This window comes from Anas platyrhynchos, chromosome 15 (genome assembly GCF_047663525.1).
Source record: "Anas platyrhynchos isolate ZD024472 breed Pekin duck chromosome 15, IASCAAS_PekinDuck_T2T, whole genome shotgun sequence".
NCBI classification, from domain to species: domain Eukaryota; kingdom Metazoa; phylum Chordata; class Aves; order Anseriformes; family Anatidae; genus Anas; species Anas platyrhynchos.
The window spans coordinates 5,719,165-5,735,262 of record NC_092601.1 but is presented as its reverse complement, the minus strand read 5'-3'; the positions used below and the strand labels follow the sequence as shown (position 1 = coordinate 5,735,262).

The 16,098-nt window shown below is 41.5% G+C and overlaps 1 protein-coding gene across 40 annotated transcripts in view; it reads right to left on the bottom strand.

The window, feature by feature from the left end:
* Window positions 1-16,098, bottom strand: part of RBFOX1 (RNA binding fox-1 homolog 1) — an 895,957-nt gene that overhangs the window by 42,327 nt on the left and 837,532 nt on the right. The gene's annotated exons all lie outside the window — the stretch shown is intronic.

Genomic DNA, 16,098 nt, shown 5'->3' with positions numbered 1-16,098 from the left:
CTTGAGAATACTAGTATCTGGGAATAATACTTATCATCAAGTTGCTAGCCTAAGCTGTTTTGCAATTTCAACAAGAATTTTCATGTCAGAAGTATAACTGATCCATTGAGGTCAATGGCCAAACCCCACAGGGATGAACTGGTACTTGTTTAAGTCAGATTCACTTGAGAAAATGACAAGTACACATACATGTATATAAACTGCATTATACTTTAACAATGATGACAGTTTGTTATAGAATAATAACATATGAAAATCTGGCTCCACTTAAATCAGAGTCTGCCATCAGCTTCAGTTAAGGTCAGAGATTTACTTATGTTGTTTTTTTTCTTCCATGATTCTGTAAGAGCAGAATATGGCAAACCTGGTTTACATTGTTAGTTTTCAGAAAAACTGTTATTTACGTTGTAGTGTACCTACATTTCAATTATGATATTCTAATTATTTTAAAATACTGTGTTTTCCTCACAGTTGTTTGCATGTAAGAAGTAAAACATTCCACATGATCATGAGAGGTAGAGTAACACAATCGTGAACAACACAGGAGTCTTATGAGATCATATACAAATGATACAAAGGTTACTGCAGACAGAGGGTTTTATCAAGAATTTCACATAGCAAGTTTGTTTTGCAAATAATACATTTTTTTTTTTTTAAAGGCATATTTATTCCAAGGGCAAGGACTCAATTTTTTAAATAATCGTGTATCTTCTGGACAGGATTACTCATTCCTTTATGTAAGAGGACAAACTCAGCCTCCACATCAAAAAGATGCTACACAGACCAGTGTTGTTGTACACTGTATTAAATTAGCACTTACTAAAGTAAGTCTAAAACTTTTATGCATAATGTATAACTCAAGATTATTTTCAATAATAGGCAGTGGTATATACACAAAATTACAATAAAGATGATTGTTTATTTATAATAGTTTTTAAAAAATAAAAATCCAAATCCTAGTGGTTATATAGTTCAGAAAGAAATTTGTAAGAAGTTACTGAAAAATGAACCCCCCAAATACCTCATCTAAAGAGAATATCTAATGTCACTATCATGCCACATTTCAGTGACAATTCAGACTCTGCTCTTGAAGTTCTGAAGTTCCCCACGATGATCGCTGAGAAACAGTGATGATAAATCAGTGCACCACAGGAAGATAGAAGTACTGTTTTAGTTCTTTTGGTCTAAAAAAAAAGTGTATTTAAGAAAACTACTTTTAATGCCTATTCACTAGCTCTCGAGCTCATCCTTTAAAATTAGCAGTGGCAGCACAGAAGAATTGCTTCAGAATTATATTTCAGAACTAATTACCTCCACTATCATTAAGTTCTATAAATACAGCTACAGAAATACTAAACATATGCAAGGTTGATTAATTCCAGAAAAAATACTGGTATTGAAAAACTGAGGTTCTAAGTAAAAACGGATACAAGGTCTTCACAATTGTTCAGGTTTATATGACATGGAAATGCTAGTTTGAATCATGGATCACTTCAACTGTTAAGTGATCATCTAATTCTGCCTCACACTGACTACTTTAAAATAGAATATTACCTTACATGTATTTGGTTTATGAGGCAATGTTTTGGTAGCAGAGAGGCAGGCCACAGGGTTGGCCTGCATGAGGAGGTATTTCTGCAAGCCTGTGGAACACTTCACACAAGAGCAGGTTGGTATGTCCTGTAGGAAGCTGCAGCCCAGGGACAGCCCACACTGGAGCAACAGGAATGTATAAGAAGGAAGGAGCAGGAGAGAGGCTCTCTTACAAGCTGACTAAAACCTCCCATTTCCCAGTCCCCTGCACTGCTCAGGTTGAGTAGGAGATAGAGGCGTTGGATTGAAGTGGAACCTAGTAAAAGGGAGTAGGAATACAAAGTGTTAATAATTTTTATACTTGTTTCTCACCACCCAACTACTACTTTAATTAGCAATAAATTAAATTAATTCTCACAAATTCTAGTCTATTTTCCCCATGATGGTAATTGGTAAGTGATTTCCCTGTCTTTATCTCAACCCATGACCTTCTTCATATTATTTTCTCCCCCTGTCCTGCTGAGGAGGGAGAGTGAGAAAGCAGCTGGGTGACAGTCTGGCAGCCAGCCAAGATCAACCCACCACATAACATTAAAATATACTATTTTCAATTGTTATTGAACATTATTGTTCAGAAATAACACATTTGAGAAAACATGTGTCAAAAAAAACATGACCCATTTCCTTCCTCCTCTTGGTGACTGGTGAATTTATAGTGAAGATCTTGCAAGATGAATAGGGACTGAAATGCTTCAAATTCCTAAATGCAGCTGGGTGTAATCTTGGGTAGGTTAGTTCATTTATCTAGGCCCTCTTTTTACATATAATGCTCAGTCAGGTACAGATGGAAACTTACTTTGAATTCTGAATCTGTAACTGTTTGATAAATGTTATACCGGAGGAAGTACCCAACACAGAAGTGAGACACAAAGGCATGACTCTATCACTAAACAGGGTTAGTATTAAGATGAAGTGACAGAACCAGGCAGATGAGTATAACATTCCCAAGCAGGACATGCACTTGAAAAGAAATCAGCTGATTTTATCTAATTTTCTCCATTTTTGTAATATGATATGTTAAATATAAGATCTTCAGCTTCTTTGGAAGTTTGCCTCTTAATTTTCTTCACATTTTCAAGGATTTTCAGTCTATTTTCTCTATTCACTGTCCCTGTCACTTGTTGACTCCTGTGACTGAAACTTATCACTGGAGTCAAATGTATTTTCTAACCACACCCATCATCAGAAGGAAAAAGTGTAAAGCATCAATAGCTATGTTTTACTCTTGCACTTTTCTTTCCTTTATTATATTATTTTCCAAAGGGTATTTGGCTTGACTCATCATCCGCTTCTCTGTCTGAATCTGCAGGCAGAGAACAGACGCTATGTCTCAAGCATGGGAAGAGACTGAATGCAGAGGAACCCATCTTGCCACAGCTCCTTTTATATTTTATATTCAAAAAATTGTCCTGGCAGACACATAAATCTTGAGTTCCTTGTAAACTGACACAGGATCTGGAAATAGCCATGTTATTGAAATCTGAATTACTGCACCAAGGAATGGATGATATGTTAATGTATTACCTGGAGGCATTAAAATAAGGACAACAAACTATGGGGATTTATTCAGATGTATTTTATGATTTTATAGTGCTAAGGAAAACTCAAAAATAGAAACCTTGATTTAGTAAGAAAGCATGCATCTAAATAATACTGTATGTGGCAATCATTTCCTGAAAATAAATTTGATAAATATGAAACTGTTTTCTCACCAACTATTAAACACCTGCAGTGCACTTTTTTGTTGTTGTTTTGCTTTGGTTTTGTGTTTGTTTTGTTTTGCTTGTTTGTTTGTGGATTTATTAAGACAAGCTCATTAGCAGTTTAGATTCCACCTATATAATATTCTGTGAGGAAGGACTTCATCTGTTTTTATTTTAATTTTCCTATCCTTATCTTTCAAAAGTATTGGGTTAAATAATCTGTCAATGGCATAAAGCAGTTCTTGCATGTGCAAATCTTTGTTCAGTGACTTCTTACCAGCTAAGCACATAGGACTCTCAGCCATGCAAACAAAATGCACAAGTTAGCATAAATAACCTAAAGCAAATTAAATGCATGGATTTAGTACAACAAACAGGCATTACAATCATGATTTGAGCCACTGCAGTAGGAGTCACAGTTATAGTGCACTATTTCTCCTCCATCACAATTAAGAGTAAGTACATGATGAATAAAAATTCTGCATCTTCTGTTTGCTATGGGGTCACCTTCACTGTCCTAAAGATATTTTCCAGTTTTTGATCACTGCTGAAGACAAAATATGCCTTTTAAATTAAACTTTCCTGAGACAAGTAATAGAAGAGATGCAATTATAACATAAAATAAACCAAAGGCAGGATTTTCAACACTAATAACACAACTTTCACTGTTGTGAATATAGAACTGGTATGAGACTTAACAATACCATTATTCTGGCTTTTAGTGTTCTCTAATTCCAGGTTTTTGTCTTTCCAGTTTCAACATTTTATGCCATGAAAAAATTACAGTATTTGCTTTGCAAATTAATAGAGGGCATTGCTGAAGAGAACAAAGCTGGAAGACTGAAATCACTATGAGCTTGCAAAACATGCTTTTTTGTTCTAACAGTTGCAAATATGTACAAAGCAGAGTCCCAAGTAAAAGAAAGGTTCTGTGAGCCCAAAGAAATCTATTGGAAAAAACATAACTACTGTTATGTAAAAGTAATAGTTGTAGTAGCTTATACTAATTATCCGTCTTTCTTAATTTCAGAATAAGGTGTCATTTGGAATCAATTACTTTTAAAAAGAGGAACAGTTCCTGAATAGTTTGTTACTTTTCCTTTGCCCTCCCCAGCTTCATAATTTTTATTTTAATCTTACCAATCCTGTCTTGGATATTCCACGATCCTATTACATGTACAATGTACGTTACAGTATGTTCTGTCACAAGAAACAGATGAATAACAGAAACTGGTTGAAATCAGTCTTCTGGATCAAGAGGCAGACATAATTTGTGATAGAAAGGGTGTATTTTCTATATTTACACAAAGTATGTTTCTTTCCACTTTCATTTTGTCCTCCATTTCATAGAATCATAGAATAATTAAGGTTGGAAAAGACCTCCAATATTATCTGGTCCAACCATTGCCCTACTACTAATGTCACTCACTAAGCCACGTCCCTAAGCATGAAGTCCAACCTTTCCTTAAACACCTCCAGGGATGGTGACTCCACCACTTCCCTGGGCAAACTGTTCCAATGCCTGACTACTCTTTCTGAGAAGAAATGTCTCCTAATTTCCAACCTGAACCTCCCCTGCTGCAACTTGAGGCCATTCCCTCTAGTCCTATCACTAGTTATGTGTGAGAAGAGGCCAACCCCCAGCTACACACATCACCCTTTCAGATAGCTGTAGAGAGCAATGAGGTCTCCCCTTAGCCTCCTCTTCTCCAGACTAAATACCCCCAGTTCCCTGAGCCGCTCCTCATAGGACTTGTGTTCCAGGCCCTTCACCAACTTCATAGCCCTGCTCTGGACACGTTCCAGGGCCTCGATGTCCTTCTTGTTCTGATGGGCCCAAAACTGAACACAGTACTCAAGGTGCAGCCTCACCAGAGCAGAGAACAGGGGGATGATCACCTGGATCACCCTGGCCCTGCTGGCTACACTATGCCTGATACAAGCCAGGATGCTGTTGGCCTTCTTGGCCACCTGGACATGCTGCCAGCTCATGTTCAGGTGAGCATCAATCAGTACCCCCAGACCCTTTTCCTCTGCACAGCTTTCTGCCCACTCTGCCCCAGGCTTATAGTGTTACATGGGGTTATGGTTGCCAAAGTGCAGGACTCGGCACTTAGACATGTCCACTCATCTGGCCTCTGCCCATCCTGTCCAGGTACCTCTGCAGGGCCTTCCTACCCTCCGGCAGATTGACACTTAGAATATCCTGAGTTGGAAGGGACCCTTAAGGATCATCAAGTCCAACTCTTGACACCGCACAGGTCTACCCAAAAGTTCAGACCATGTGACTAAGTGCACAGTCCAATCTCTTCTTAAATTCAGACAGGCTCGGTGCAGTGACCACTTCCCTGGGGAGCCTGTTCCAGTGTGCAACCACCCTCTCTGTGAAGAACCCCCTCCTGATGTCAAGCCTAAATTTCCCCTGCCTCAGCTTAACCCCGTTCCCGCGGGTCCTGTCGCTGGTGTTAATGGAGAAAAGGTCTCCTGCCTCTCGACACCCCCTTAGGAGGAAGTTGTAGACTGCAATGAGGTCTCCCCTCAGCCTCCTCTTCTCCAGGCTGAACAGGCCCAGTGCCCTCAGCCGTTCCTCATACGTCTTCCCCTCCAGGCCTTTCACCATCTTTGTAGCCCTCCTCTGGACACTCTCCAACAGTTTCATGTCCTTTTTATACTGTGGTGCCCAGAACTGCACACAGTACTCGAGGTGAGGCCGCACCAGCGCAGAGTAGAGCGGGACAATCACCTCCCTTGACCTACTAGCGATGCCGTGCTTGATGCACCCCAGGACACGGTTGGCCCTCCTGGCTGCCAGGGCACACTGCTGGCTCATATTCAACTTGCTGTCTACCACGACCCCCAGATCCCTCTCTTCTAGGCTGCTCTCCAGCGTCTCATTGCCCAGTCTGTACGTGCAGCCAGGGTTTCCCCGTCCCAGGTGCAGGACCCGGCACTTGCTCTTATTGAACTTCATGCGGTTGGTGATGGCCCAGCTCTCCAACCTATCCAGATCCCTCTGCAAGGCCTTTCCACCCTCATTCGAGTCCACAACTCCTCCAAGTTTGGTGTCATCAGCAAACTTGCTCAAAATACCTTCTATTCCTACATCCAGATCGTTTATAAAAATATTGAAAAGTACCGGCCCTAAAATGGAGCCTTGAGGGACCCCACTGGTGACCGCCCGCCAGCCTGATGCAGCCCCATTTACCATAACCCTTTGGGCCCTGCCCGTTAGCCAATTGCTCACCCATCGTATGATGTTTTTATTTAGCTGTATGGTGGACATTTTGTCCAGTAGGATCCTATGGATCCACTTCCCCCAACTTGGTGTCGTCTGCAAACTTCCTGGGGATGTACTCAATTCCCTCATCCAAATCATCAATAAAGATATTAAAAAGGTTGGGTCACAGGAGCAACCCCTGGGGAACACCAGTCACCAGATGAATTTCACTCCATTCACTACTATTCTCTGGGCCCAGCTGTCCAGCCAGTTTTTAATCCAGCAAAGAAAGAATGTACCTGTCCAAACTACGGGCTGTTAGTTTCTCCAGGAGAATACTATGGGAGACCATATCAAAGGCCTTGCTGAAGTCTAGGTAGACTATGTCAACAGCATTTCCCTCATCCACCAGGTGGGTCACCCAGTCATAGGAGATGAGACTGGTCAGGCAGGACTTGCTTTTCATGAACCCATGCTGACTAGGCCTGATCCCCTAGTTGTCATGCATATGCTGTGTGATTGCATCCAAGTTATTCCATCAAAGGTTCCTTTCATGGCACCAAGGTCAGGCTGACAGGCCTGTAGTTCCTTAGATCCTCCTTACAGCCCTTCTTATAGATGGCCGTCACATTAGCAAGTCTCCAGTCATCTGGGATCTCTCTTGATGATCATAATCACTGATAGATGATCGAAATGGCCCAGAAATCACATCTGCCAACTCCCTCAGCATCCCTGAGTGGATCCCATCTGGCCCCATGGACTTGTAACAGTCCAGGTGGAGTAGCAGGTCTTTAATTGTCTCCACTTGAACTGTGGGGTGTTTATTCTGCTCCTTGTCCCAGAATTCCAGGTCAGGAGGTTGAGTACTCTGAGGATAAGCGGTCCGTCTAGTAAAGACAGACATAAAGAAGGCATTAAGAACCTCAGCCTTATCCTTATCCTCTGTAGTCATGTTCCCCCTCCCCCTTGCCAGCTCCTGGGCTAGAGTCCATTTCCCCCTTTTGAGACAGGTGGGACCCATTGGCAGCCATCAGGCCAAGTTCCAAGTAAACCTCCCTGTGATTAAAAAAAAAAATAAAAAAAAAAATCCTGTGATGGCACCAACCATGTATTAATCATATTAATCAGCTGGGCCTTAGTGGACCAGGTTCACTAAGTATCCCTCCCCACCACTGAAGGGATAGAGGAAAACACTACCTGCACACCCACTCCATCCAGTAACCACCCCTATCAAAAGTCCCTTTTGATAGCCTTCAGGCTTCTCAGCAACTTCACTGCTGCCAGCCTGAATTATCAATAAGGTGTAATAACTGGAGTGGTGAACAAGGTCAGGAAGTTTCCTGGTAATGTCCCTGACCCAGGCCTCAGGGAGGCAGCAGACTTCCCTACAGGTATGGTCAGACTGACATATAGGGCCCTCTGTTCCCCTCAGAATGGAGCCACCTACAACAATCACCCTTCTTTCCTTCTTGTTGGAGGAAGTCTTGAGGCATGGAGTCGACTTTCTTGCCCTAGACAACCTCCTGTGTAGACTTTGCCCCACATTCTCACCACGCTGTCCCTCAAGCTCCAGGGCCTCAAACCTATTGTGTAAGGGCACCTGGGGAGGCGATGAGAGTAGGGAGGGGGCTCACCTGCGACACTGAGTAGGGACCTGTTTCCATCCCTCTCCATTTCTCAGGTCCCCTCCCTCTGCCTGACAGTGACAGGGCAGGGCATCACTATTTGGGGTGTATCACGCTGGTGCCTTTCTTGCAGGCACGGCAGGGAGTGACTCCAAATGTCTATCTCTTGCTCACACTCCCTGATAGTCCTTAATCTCTCCACCTCCTACTTGAGCTCTGTCACCAGGCTGAACAGATCCTCCACCTGCTTGCACTTCATGCTTGCACTTCTCTGTCACCCACCATTGGCAGCATCACGCTCAGGCACTCCCTGCAGCCAGAGGCCTGAACTGACGCGTCTTTGATCACTTGCTCTGGGTTACCACAGACTTTTTGGCAAGTGCTTTGGCAAGTGCTTTCCGCCTGGTGGAGGCCATGGCTGGGTTTGCTGTCTGGGAGGCATACAAAAGGAAAGCTGATCTGAGTAGGGAAGGATACTCCTCCACCCCTGCTCAGACTGCTATGCAAACTGCCATGCCATGCCATGACTGATGTGTCAAGCTCTGTTTGCCCACCCTGGTCACTGTGCTCCAGGTTGCTCACACTTCCTAGGGGCAGCGTTTGTACCACCAGGGAGGGGGCACTGCTGGCTCCAGCCAAGCCCTGTCAGCTGCCCTCGTGAGGGCTGCCATGCCCTGGCTGTCCCTCAGCTACCTTGAGCGACTGCGATTCAAGAAAACGCCTGTCCACTATGATCCCATACTCCACTACAGAATGTGACTGCCTCTCAGTTTTACTTCTATTGACATCTATAAAATACAATACCTACTTCATTTGCCATTTCTCTAAATTTCTCATTCACTGAGGTCATGACTAGAACACCCAGCAGAACAAGAATTAGGGGCACGCAGGAACTAATCTTGAAACTCAGATCTGTTTGCTGGCATTCTTCCCCCCACCAAGCTGACTATACGGAGAAGGTAAGAGTTCCATCTTCCATTTCTTCACAACCTACACAACTTCTTAGATAAGAGGAGATTGTTACATGCCCAAAAACCAGAAACATGACAGAGAAAAAAAACATATTGTTATTCCCTGTTCTCCCAGGAAAAAGGCCTGAAGTGGACGTACAGACTTAAAGGCACTTCTCCATTAGGTTCATCAGAATTAGGAGTGAGTGTGAAGATGCATAAAGCCATAATCACATGCTAAACTTATGAAGACCTTGAGGCAAGTGATGCTAGAATAGAAGGGCTTCTTGTTAGTTTTAGCTGCAGTACTACCAGATAGACAATGATGGCCACTAGGTTTTCTTGACACCTGTTTAAAGATGGAGCAGCATACTCATCATGTTTTGGTATTTGGCAAATGATTTTCAAGAATGCTGAGCTACCAGTTTCTGCAGAGTTCAAAAGCAATTGCAGATATCAAAATCACACCAGTTATTTTTGGTAGTGTGCTAAACAAAACAAAAACTTTTTTTTTTTTTTTTTTTTTCCCAATTACAGCCAACTGCATCCAAAATCTGTCATGAGTACTTTTACTAGTAGCTTCAGCTTTATATAATTAGTAGGTGAAGCATAAATACAATAAACAACCCTAGAAAGACACAAGTCAAGGCAAAAATACTTTTATCTTCCTTTCTTTTCTTTTCTTTTTTTTTTTTAACATTCATCTTTTAAAATTATTTTGTACAAAACACTATCTAATGGCCAGAGAGAAGCTTGCAAGGAAGACCGAAGAAGCAATGTGTTCAAAATCTCCCACCTCAAAGCTCACACAAAAATGAAGGTAGGAAAGGATTTCAATCAACGTAGTAACTGTTTTGCTCCTCAACCAAGTTACTAGTCTTGCTGTGAAATACCCAGAGAGCCCTGAGATAAGCAGACAATAGCTCACAGTTATGTTCTACCACACTGACAGGCTCTGCCCTCCATGCACCTCGCATGCCATATTCATGACCATTTCTTGCTGCTATTCGTCCTGCAGCGCAGTCTTGAAGCTAATATTTTCACACAATATAGATCTCCAAAAATGTTAATATTCTCTTTTCTCACGCAAATGAAATCAAAGCTTTATTCCCTCATGTAAGTTTCAGTATTTTTTTATGGTACATAAGTGAACTACATGTACCAAGTTATAAACCAGATGCACACTGTAGTATTTTAAGGCAATGGAAATGATGCCACAGTTGCTAAAAATGATTTTCCATGAGTTAATAAACAAGAATATCTCAAGGAATTGCTGAAATGCCTCACTCTCAACTAAAGAAACCATGAATTATGTGAGTATTGCTACATATGCACGCCGTGTCCTGGGGTGCATCAAGCACGGCATCGCTAGTAGGTCAAGGGAGGTGATTGTCCCGCTCTACTCTGCGCTGGTGCGGCCTCACCTCGAGTACTGTGTGCAGTTCTGGGCACCACAGTATAAAAAGGACATGAAACTGTTGGAGAGTGTCCAGAGGAGGGCTACAAAGATGGTGAAAGGCCTGGAGGGGAAGACGTATGAGGAACGGCTGAGGGCACTGGGCCTGTTCAGCCTGGAGAAGAGGAGGCTGAGGGGAGACCTCATCGCAGTCTACAACTTCCTCGTAAGGGGGTGTCGAGAGGCAGGAGACCTTTTCTCCATTAACACCAGCGACAGGACCCGCGGGAACGGGGTTAAGTTGAGGCAGGGGAAATTTAGGCTTGACATCAGGAGGGGGTTCTTCACAGAGAGGGTGGTTGCACACTGGAACAGGCTCCCCAGGGAAGTGGTCACTGCACCGAGCCTGTCTGAATTTAAGAAGAGATTGGACTGTGCACTTAGTCACATGGTCTGAACTTTTGGGTAGACCTGTGCGGTGTCAAGAGTTGGACTTGATGATCCTTAAGGGTCCCTTCCAACTCAGGATATTCTATGATTCTATGATATTTCATGAATGCTGACTTAATTTTAAAGAGATCCATTGTAAAGCATGCATGATGTCCTTGATTTATTAAAAAAAGTGTCCCTACATATGCCTACATTTACTAGTTTTCCTCAGACATAGAAAGTGTGCCATATTTGCTGTTTCCCAGTGACTATGAGGCACACCCACACCATAACAGAGATTTCCGTAAGAATACATGCTACTTTGTTTTGCTTACTGACAAGATCTTCCAGATTTCCTTACAGATTGGGACACATTCCAGTTTCTTAAGTTTGTTGGGAAGAAAAAGTCACAGTCAGGATCAAATAGGACATCAATGAACAAGCATAAATACAAATTCAAGGGAAACTGAAAAGAAAGAAGGTCTTTGTTACACAGCAGGGAAACTTCAGACAGTGTTGCACTTGTAAGAAGCTGTCATACTAGTATCAGAAATACTTTTCTTAGATTTGCATTTGATTTCCAATTTGAGAGTGATTATTTCAGTTCCAAAACTTCTGAATATAAACAAATCAGCATGCAAAAGATTATTGCAAATCAATTATTATAGTTCATTTGTAACTTATTTCAAACCAGCTTTATATTCTACATTTACATATGGGTACTTTAAAAAAAAAGGAAAATATATTTTTCTAACTATATGTTGCTGAGATTTACTGCAAAGTTAAAAATAATTAAAATTCACACATCATACAAAAATGTATAAGGCAACTCTTGTTTTTTAATCATTAAAAATATTTTCATATGAACTGCTTGGCTATAATCTGGGCTACTTTAGTGAAAATGAATAGCAAAACAGCATTCAAAGCTTTTTCCATTTTTCTTGTCAACAAATGATATTCTAAGTTGTTTGCTTCCTTCTGCAAGTTCATTCATTCTCTGTGATCTCTTTATTTTCCCTGTAATTTCCCCAGACTCTACTTACATTGTAACTGAAAACAACATATTAATAGCTTATTTTCATTGATTAAGGATTTTTTCTGATGTAAATTCCTTTTTGCCTCTTTGATAGGTCAGAGTACAGAATTGGTGAGCACAGAGGAAAGCATTGCAAAGAAATTCCAAGTTATACTACTATATCGATGAAGTTACTAGCAGAAGGTATAGTACACTGCCAAATAAATTATTTCAGAATAAAGCTTTATTTATCCAACTGTGGATGAGTGTAAGAGAGGTATTTCTGGACCAATCCAAGAATTTCAAAAGCTGGAAATGCGTGTATCAGAAAGCAATGTGATATTTTAAACCATATGTGGACAGAAAAATAAACTTGACTAATCTCTGAATTTAGACCTATTTAAAGTAAGACTCTTAATTTAGCTTATCAATTAAAATTACGGTGTCAGAAATTACAGTATTATTAAATTACTAAATTATTACTAAATTAAAATTATTAAATTAAATTAAATTTTAAAATACAGTATTAGAAAACACACTTATTGACACAGCAGAGTCCTAGATTGCCGAAGGTTTATCTCAGATAGCCTGAAGTCATCACACCAATGAAAAGATGTAGCTTCTCTCCTGACTCAATGCATGGCCTTCTCTGAAGATGAACTTGAGGTCGAGGACAAGTTGTAAAGGCAGACGCAAACTGTCCAACCTAACTGTCCTTCCTGCAGAAGACTGCTGAGATCACCTCTTGGAATCTGGTTTTGAAACACTGCTGAATCTGACTGCACTGCAAGCATCTGTATTAATTTACAACCGGATTTCACAATGTTTACATCTAACTTGGTATCCAAAGACACTGAAGCTACGTAGTACAGTTGTATGAGAATATACATGTATTACACTTAGAAATTTAATTCTTCCTGTTGAGTCACTGTACTAACTAAACTATAAACATTTACATGTAAAACAAACTCAGAGTGCACCCTTATGTGACCCCTGAAATTAAAGGCAATGTAAGTTACTTACAGATCTGAAAGTATTTTTACTTCCTTTGCAAATACTAACAAAATAAAAAAAAATATTGTACAATTAAAAAATTGTATCCCACATAAATAGCATATATTTTCCTATATTAATTTTTGACTTTGTCCTAAACACAGGTGTTGCATTCATGAAATCATGAAACTGATACTAACATAAGCTGTTATCTCCTTGCGTATTAGACACCCTAATAAATTTAAGAGTTTCTTTTTAAAATAAGTAGCGATGGATAGTGTCATTTTATTTTCTAACCAGACAGCTTTCTAAAGCAGAATAACTTATTTTTAAAGGGTTATATTTAGGAGAAAAACAAAAATAATTTAACTGTGCATGTATGTGAACACATAAACCATACATATGAGTCCCTTGCCACCTCCATTGTCCTTAAAGTCAGCTTAGTGGCTGGCACTATAGATCAAAAAGTTAGTCAAAGAAAACCGTGGAACAAGAAGTCAGAATGTTGTGACTTCACGTTCTTCAAGATTGCATCAAATGTTCTTTTTAAATTAAAGCTTATATAAGACTTCGGAAATGTAGGGCTGCTCTCATCTGCAAGCTCAGAGAGGGAATCAGCTAGAATCAGGTCCTAGATAACAAAGCCTATAATTTAAAGTTGGTAAACAGCTAAAGCCTTGAAGAACAAAGGAAAATCAGAAAACAGGGTTTGTGCTTGTATTGTGCAATATATGTAAGTATGTTTATTTCATATGTGCAGTACCCATTTCATAGCTGAGACATCCAGATATTAAACTGGTCCTATAGGACATTCTAAAATTGTTCCCTTCATTGCCATATACAAATATCTGGACTACCTAACGAAGATAGTCTAGGCAACAGTAAGATGCTTTGGTGGGATACAGCCTTGTCCAAATGTAATTCAAGCAATCTTTTTCAAAAATCATGGTGTCTTCATTAAGTAATAGCTTAAAATTAGCTTATTAAACTACACAACGTGCTTAAGGAAAAAAAAAAAAACAACACATATACTTCACTTTTACCAAACAAACCTTATTTTGCCATTATTTTAATTTTAATTTTTCACACAGATTATTTCTCCAAATGGATATTGCCCAATGTGAAGGAACGGTCAAAGAAGTGCATGTCTCAAATACCCCTGAAAATTTAGCTCCATGGCTGACTGTCTCTTTTTGCAAACCCCTCTAGGAAGAAAAAAAAAAAATAAAGACATGCCTTTTGGCTTAACCTAATAAACGCTTCATGTGAAACGGCTTCCAACCAGACAGGTATAGCCAACCTACTTGCAAAAGGCTGGTAGTGGTAGGGGATCTGAACATACTAATGCAGATGGAAACACACTGGTTCTTCCTTAACATTGCAATATTAAACAATATCAATATTACCAAGTTCCAATACTATGACAGTATTGCAATATAAATCTTATGCCTCATTCCGTATTGCTTTGTATTACTTGGTCCATTTCTTTCTGTAATTGAATATCTTATGTCTTAGCCAACACATTTCAGACCTATCCCTGAACTTGGAGTATTGTAAGCCCTGTAATTATTGCATTACATAATCACAGAATTGTCTAGGTTGGAAGAGACCTCAAGATCGAGTTCAACCTCCAACCTAACACTAACAAGTCCTCCACTAAACCATATCGCTAAGTTCAACATCTAAATGTCTTTTAAAGACCTCCAGGGATGGTGACTCCACCGCTTCCCTGGGCAGCCTGTTCCAGTGTCTAACAACCCTTTCGGTAAAGAAGTTCTTCCTAACATCTAACCTAAAACTCCCCTGGCGCAACTTAAGCCCATTCCCCCTCATCCTGTCACCAGGCGCGTGGGAGAACAGACCAACCCCCACCTCACCACAGCCTCCTTTAATGTACTTATAAAGAGCTGATCAGTCGCCCCTGAGCCTCCTTTTCTCCAGGCTGAACAAGCCCAGCTCCCTCAGCCGCTCCTTGTAAGACTTGTTCTCCAGACCCCTCACCAGCTTCGTCGCCCTTCTCTGGACTCGCTCAAGCACCTCGATGTCCTTCTTGAAGCGAGGGGCCCAAAACTGAACACAGTACTCCAGGTGCGGCCTCACCAGAGCCAAGTACAGGGGTACAATCACTTCCCTAAACCTGCTGGCCACACTGCTTCTTATGCAAGCCAGGATGCTGTTGGCCTTCTTGGCCACCTGAGCACACTGATGGCTCATATTCAGCTGACTATCCACCATCACTCCCAGGTCCTTCCCTGCCTGGCAGCTTTCCAACCACTCATCTCCCAGCCTGTAGCTCTGCTTGGGGTTGTTGTGCCCCAGATGCAGGACCCGGCACTTGGCCTTGTTGAACTTCATGCAGTTGGCCTCAGCCCATTGGTGCAGCCTATCCAGATCCTCCTGCAGAGCCTTCCTACCCTCGAGCAGATCGACACACGCACCTTGGTGTCATCTGCAAACTTACTGAGGGTGCACTCGATCCCCTTATCTAGATCATTGATAAAGATATTAAAGAGGACTGGCCCCAGTACCGAGCCCTAGGGAATGCCACTAGTGACTGGCCTCCAACTGGATTTGACTCCATTCACCACAACTCTTTGGGCCTGGCTATCCAGCCAGTTTCTAACCCAATAAAGCGTACGCCAGTCCAAGCCACAAGCAGCCAGTTTCTTGAGGAGAATGCTGTGGGAATCAGTGTCAAAAGCCTTACTGAAGTCAAGGTAGACCACATCCACAGCTTTTCCCTCATCCACCAAGCGCTTCACTTTGTCATAGAAGGAGATCAGGTTCGTCAAGCAGGATCTGCCTTCCATAAACCCATGCTGACTGGGCCTGATCACCTGGCTACAGTGCTGCATGAAGACACTCAAGATAATCTGCTCCATGAGCTTCCCTGGCACTGAGGTCAAAATGACAGGCCTATAGTTCCCCGGGTCTACCCTCCAGCCCTTCTTGTAGATGAGCATCACGTTTGCTAGCTGCCAGTCGACTGGGACCTCAACATTCTGACAATATGGAAAGGATAAAGTCAAAATTAGCCTCTGTTTCCTTCACCTAGCCTGTCTCACCGGAGTGCCAGGGAAGGCTGGGGTGGGAAACTACTGAAGAGCACCTGTCTTCTACTGTAACGAAATCTGAGGATGGGGTCTCAGCACGTCTTGTGCAGCAAGCATCCTTACA